At 39.0% G+C, this 6,733-nt stretch overlaps 1 non-coding gene across 1 annotated transcript; it reads left to right on the top strand.

Moving 5' to 3' along the window:
- The first annotated feature begins 2,615 nt into the window (after positions 1–2,615).
- On the top strand, positions 2,616–2,722 carry LOC141715885 (small nucleolar RNA R71). The gene has a single exon (XR_012572630.1). It is a non-coding gene; the product is annotated as a small nucleolar RNA R71 (small nucleolar RNA).
- Positions 2,723–6,733: the final 4,011 nt, after the last annotated feature.

Raw genomic sequence — 6,733 nt, 5'->3', positions numbered from 1 at the left:
AGCATTCATCATATGAGTGTCCAAAGACGGAGAAGTCATCCATGAACACTTCGACGTTATTTCCAATCATGTCAGAGAATATAGCCATCATACATCTCTGAAAAGTGGCCGGGGCGCCACATAACCCAAACGAAACTCTGCGAAAAGCAAATGTGCCAAATGGACAAGTGAAGGTAGTCTTTTCCTGATCCTCTGGTGCAATACAAATCTGATTATACCCTGAATAACCATCCAGAAGACAAAAATACTCATGACCCGCCAATCTGTCAAGCATCTGATCAATAAATGGAAGGGGGAAGTGATCCTTCCTTGTGGCTTTGTTCAATTTTCTATAATCCATGCATACTCTCCATCCTGTAACTGTTCGAGTAGGGATGAGCTCATTCTTTTCATTTGCGACCACAGTGATACCTCCCTTCTTAGGTACACATTGTACGGGGCTCACCCACGAGCTGTCAGAAATAGGATAAATGATGCCTGCATCTAGCCATTTCAGAATTTCTTTCTTTACCACCTCCTTCATGATGTGATTCAGTCTTCGCTGCTGTTCCACAGTTGGCTTACTACCTTCCTCTAGCAGAATTTTATGCATACAATATGAAGGACTTATCCCCTTGATGTCTGTTATGGTCCATCCTATAGCCGATTTGAATTCTCTCAAAATCCTTAAGAGCTTGTCTTCCTCACTACCTGAAAGGTCAGATGAAATAATAACAGGTAACGTAGATGAATCACCTAAAAAAGCATACCTCAAGTGTTCAGGTAATGGTTTGAGCTCCAAGGTAGGTGCTTCCTCTATTGATGGTTTGAGCTTCCCTTCAGCATTCTTAAGGTCAGAAGTACCAAGAGATTCAAATGGTATGTCCAGCTTTCGCTTCCAGGGAGAAGCGTTCAGATATTGTAATTGCTCGTTGCTATCTTCATCATCGCTGTCAAAATCCCCCACTAAGGCCTTTTCCAATGCATCAGATATTAGCATGTGATCGAGTTCTGAAGTAACCGCAGTATCAATCACATCCACTTTTAAGCACTCCTCATCTTCTGTAGGGAATTTCATTGCCTTGAATACATTGAAGGTCACATCCTGATCTTGGACCCGCATAGTAAGTTCACCTTTTTGCACATCTATCAAGGTACGGCCAGTAGCCAAGAAAGGCCTTCCCAAGATTATGGGAATCTTCTTATCTTCCTCAAAATCCAGAATAACAAAATCTGCTGGAAAGAAGAGCTTATCCACCTTGACGAGCACATCCTCAACTATGCCCCTTGGGTAAGTAATGGAACGGTCAGCCAATTGTAGCGACATGTATGTGGGTTTTGGATCAGGCAGATCTAGCTTTTTAAAGATCGACAACGGCATCAGATTAATGCTTGCTCCCAAATCACAAAGGCACTTGTCAAAAGTTAGATTGCCAATGGTGCAAGGAATGGTGAAGCTTCCTGGATCTTTCAGTTTTGGTGGTAACTTTTACTGCAGAACAGCGCTGCATTCTTCCGTGAGAGCAACGGTTTCAAGGTCATCCAGTTTCACCTTCTTTGCAAGAATAGTCTTCATAAACTTCGCATAACTAGGCATTTGTTCCAGAGCCTCAGCGAAAGGTATATTGATGTGAAGTTTCTTGAACACCTCCAGAAACTTCCCGAACTGTCTATCCAGCTTTTGTTGCTGCAATCTCTTAGGAAAAGGTGGTGGAGGATAGAGCTGTTTCTCCCCTGTATTAGCCTCAGGCAGAGTGTGTTCAACAGTAGTCTTCCTTGGTTCTGCCGCTTTCTCCTTTTGCTTAGATTCTTCATCTCTAACTTCAGCTTCGACTTCCTTTGCCTTTTCAGCATCAGCCACTTTTCCAGACCTTAAGGTAATAGCCTTGACTTGCTGTTTAGCTTCCTTCCTGCCTGGTACTTCCGTGTCACTGGGAAGAGTGCCAGGTTGACGATTGAGCACTGCATTGGCTAATTGACCGATTTGATTTTCCAAGGTCTTGATAGAAACCGCCTGACTCTTGCACAACAGCTTAAGTTCCTCAAAATCAGCACTAGCGGGTGCAGCTGTACTTCCCTGTTGAGGATATGATTGCCTTGTAGCATACTGCTGTGGTTGCTGGAATCCAGGTGGGTTAAACTGTTTACTCACTCCTTGCTGATATGGTGGCTGAATAGCATTCTGATTATTCCCCCAGCTGAAATTTGGATGATTTCTGTTATTAGGATGATAGGTCGCTGGCACAGGCTGCTGTTCTCGCTGATAATTATTCACATACTGAACAGATTCGTTGACAAGAGAACACTGATCCGTAGCATGAGAACCTGCACAAAGCTCACAAACCATAGCTATTTGATTAACTCCATACGTAGCCAGAGAATCAACCTTCATTGATAGCGCTTGGAGCTGGGCTGCAATAGCGGTGGCTGCATCAACTTCCAGAATACCTGCTACCTTGCCTGATGTCATCCTCTGAGTTGGGTTTTGATGCTCATTTGCAGCTATCGTCTCTATAAGATTATACGCCTCAGTATAGCTTTTAGCCCATAAGGCTCCTCCAGCTGCTGCATCGAGCATGGGCCGAGATTGGGCCCCCAAACCATTATAGAAACCAGTGATCACCATCCAATCCGGCATTCCATGATGTGGACATTTTCTCAACATTTCCTTGTAGCGTTCTCAAGCCTCGCACATAGATTCTGTAGGTTGCTGCGCAAACTGAGTAAGAGCACTCCTCATAGCAGCAGTCTTTGCCATCGGATAAAACTTCACCAGAAACTTTTGCGCAAGATCTTGCCACGTAGTGATGGACCCAGCTGGTTCAGAATGTAACCAGTCTTTAGCCTTATCCCTCAGTGAGAATGGGAAAAGCCTCAACTTGATAGCCTCATCAGTCACGCCATTATACTTAAAAGTGCTGCAGATCTTGACAAAATTCCTTATGTGCATGTTGGGGTCTTCAGTTGCCGCTCCTCCAAAAGAAACAGAATTCTGCACCATCTGAATAGTGCCCGGCTTGATTTCAAAGGTGTTAGCTTAATAGCCGGATGAAGGATGCTTGACTGAATGTCATCAATTTTAGGCCGAGAAAAATCCATAAGAGCTGGATCAGCTTGAACAATACGATCTCCCATGTTTACTGGTTCTTTCTGCTCAGTTCCTGAATCCGAATCCTCAAAATCTAACTTCTCCGGAATATCAAGAATTTCGTCTGTCTCCTCAGCTGTATCTAAAGTCCTCTTGCGAGCACGAGAACGAGTTTGCATAAACGCTTGCTAAAGTACCTGAAACACAACCGAAAAGAGTAAGTAACTACTACGTCCTAATCACTGAGTCCTAATGACCAATGATGGTAAGTACATAAACTAAACAAATACGCCGAGTCCCCGGCAGCGGCGCCAAAAACTTGTTAGGGCGAAAACACGCGCTAATATTCACGCAAGTATACGCGTTCGCAAGTAATATATAATATTTTCTAGTTCGTTCCCTCAGAGACTCAGACTAAATTATTGTCTAATTAAACTCACTCACCAATGTATGATTACTTCTCAATGTTAAGATAATAACACTTAAAATTATTGATTAAATATTAACTATAATTAACTACTTAATTAACCACTTAACTAACACTTCAATTTATCAATAATAAAACACTCATGAGATCACAACTTCATTATTACTTCCTTCTATAGCCATTGTTATTACCTTTAGCATGTGACAGTGATGATATTAATCGAATAACACGAAACTGATAAAAGCCAACTTTCATTGTACTAATACCATTCTACCAAGCATCCACAATTAAGATAGAAGTTGAATAGTCATCAATTATGTTGAGTTCCTATATGTCTACAGAAATTGACAACACAACGATTTAAGCACAAGTTATTCCTTTTGATTACATAGGGCAAATAAAACTGTTAGAGTTACCCACTAATCATGCTCAACGTACATGAACCTATGCTAGCATGGCAAGTTCTAAATCTCAAGATCCACCGTCGCTTCACAAGAGATTAACACCCTATCTTATATGTTCGCGACGCACATAAGACGAATACGCACAACCAATACTAGATATCATGCAATCATCACACACTAAAGTATTAAACAATTAACTAAAGAATTCCATAATAAATCCGTTACAACCCCATGATCACGATTAGCCCATAATAGAACTTATCGCCATCATGGGTTCATATGAAATCATGACAAACAAACACAAGAAAATAATAACTAAACTAATTATATTAAAACAGAGTACGTCACAAGAGTAAATAAGTCAAAGCAAGAAAACTAGCATCCAACATTACAAAGAAACAAGAATCACAAGAAAATATGCTTCCCCTTCGTTGCGGTGTGCTAAATCGGTCTTCTTCCTTATCTCCTTCGCTTCTTGCGTAAAACACAATCTAAAACATAATCCCCTTAATACTCTCTGTGAAAACGTCTCAAATCTACCTATATAATAGTCCCATAAAACTCAGATTACATAGAAGTTGGAAGCCAAACAGAAGTAGAAGTCTAAAATAATTTATCTTTTTCCCCGACCCTACGCGGCCGCTCAGCATAGCTGCGCGGGCGCGCAGGTTGCTGCGCGGCCGCTCAGCATTGCTGCGCGGGCGCGCAGGCCTCTACTGGAAAAAATCCAGGTTTGCTCCGTTTCTTCGCCGTAATCTGCCCATTCCTTTCCTCTCGCAATGGTGAACACATGCCAAGGCTTATTCTTGATGATTCCTCCCCCGAAATGCAACTAATACCCTGAAATGCATAAACACTAGAAAAACGCATCAAATACACAAAATACTTGATTTCAAGACACCAATTTAAGCCATTTTAAGATGTTCTAAGTGGTATAAAATGCCACTTATCAATGCCTGTTAATGGATTAACTTGTTCCAAGAATTTTACTTCCCGAGTGTTGGGTAAGTAATCGATTCATTTAACAAAACAGCAACCTTGTTGTGAATATAAAACACACCACAGAGCCGGATCCCTCAGGTTTTGAGCGAGTATTTAAATCCCCTTCGAAAGGAGGATCTTAAATATAAAAATGAGTTTTGGGATCTGCTCTAACTTTTAAAAATCATTTTGAAGACTCGCAAAATATTTTTAAGAATGTTTGGAGTGATGCTGATTTAACAAAATAAATCGGTCCCAATATATTAGAAAATATCTGAATATTATTATTTAAATAATATTTCCATAAAGAATAATCTTTATAAAAATAATTGAAGTAGAAGTTTTAAAACTTATACTTGAAATGAATATTAAATAACCAAAGATATACCTATACGAAAGTACTATCTTTATTTGAATAATCAAAAGTGAGTTTGATTATCGACACCTTATTCTTTAATAAAATAAAAAATATATCTCAGCAAATAATCGGAGTCATAGATCCTCAAATGAATATTCAAATAATATTCAATAAATAAAATAAGCTGAGTCATAAGCCCTCGAATGAATATTCGAAATAATATTCATTAAATAATAAGCTGAGTCATAATACCTCGAATGAATATTATAAATAATATTCATTAAATAAAATAAAGGAGTCATACATCCTCAAATGAATATCCAAGTAATATTCAATAAATAATATAAAGGAGTCATAAGTCCTCGAATGAATATTCAAGATAATATTCATTAATAAAATAAAGTTATCGAATAAACCTTATTCGATTAATAGTTTTGAAAACTATAACCATATATATATATATAAATATATATATATATATATATATAAAATCTACTCGGGATCCTCGACTCCCGTTTTTAGAAAATGTTTTCACCTTTGGGTCCCTATACTAAGGGTATATGCAAATTACCGCTATTCTCTAGCATAGGTATTATCAACTGAACCAACAGATATATATGGCAAGAATACGAAACAGGCATGCATATATATACCATATCAGCATGCTTCAATATATCACAAAATTTGCTAATTAACCAACATGCATCTATCACAAGATAATGCATATACATATATACATCACAACAACAGTATAACGGGTAGAAAACTTGCCTGAGTGCTCCCGGATAGACTTAAGCTTAGAGTGGGTCCGATAACCTATGAACAACAACATAAGTCAGAATTAAACCCCGGTCGCCTAAGAAACTAGACTTTAACCATTTAGAGTCCTAACGTTCGCTTTCGCGCTTAACGATTTACTTAAGTCACTCGAGTACCCTCGGCTCCACCATTTTTAATAATTTAACCATTACGAGTTGTAAGGCGATTCCTTCGCGAGTGTCTTACCAACTGCCTATTACACCTTACATAAATGTTTCATACTTCAATTAGTCCTTTAAGGTCTTTAACCTATGTTTCAAAGTAAGGCGAGAGGTAAGGGTTCGTTCGCGAAACGTCGTTACTTAAAACGGCTGTTTCTCCTAAACCGTTCATCGGAATCAAACGAACCATATATCAAAACGAAGCTCGTAACATGAGCTATCTAAAAATGGCAATGGTCAACATCTAGCAGGGGGTTCTCGGGTCCTAATGTTATGAACAAAAGCAGTCTAAAGTAAATCGGACATTACGACAGCTATGTTTACGCGATTTCCCAATTTTATACCCTTCCAATTCAACCCATAATCAAGCCACAATCACATCCCAATCCAAACTCCATCCATACCACATCATTACAGCCCCAATCAATTCAATATTAACATTTATACTTATGCTTAAGCTTGAATTTAACTATACCTAAGTTCTTTTAACCAAAACAACAAGATTCACCATCCATT

Source organism: Apium graveolens, chromosome 3 (assembly GCF_009905375.1).
Source record: "Apium graveolens cultivar Ventura chromosome 3, ASM990537v1, whole genome shotgun sequence".
Taxonomy (NCBI): Eukaryota; Viridiplantae; Streptophyta; class Magnoliopsida; order Apiales; family Apiaceae; genus Apium; species Apium graveolens.
This window is presented reverse-complemented; position numbering and strand designations above follow the sequence as displayed.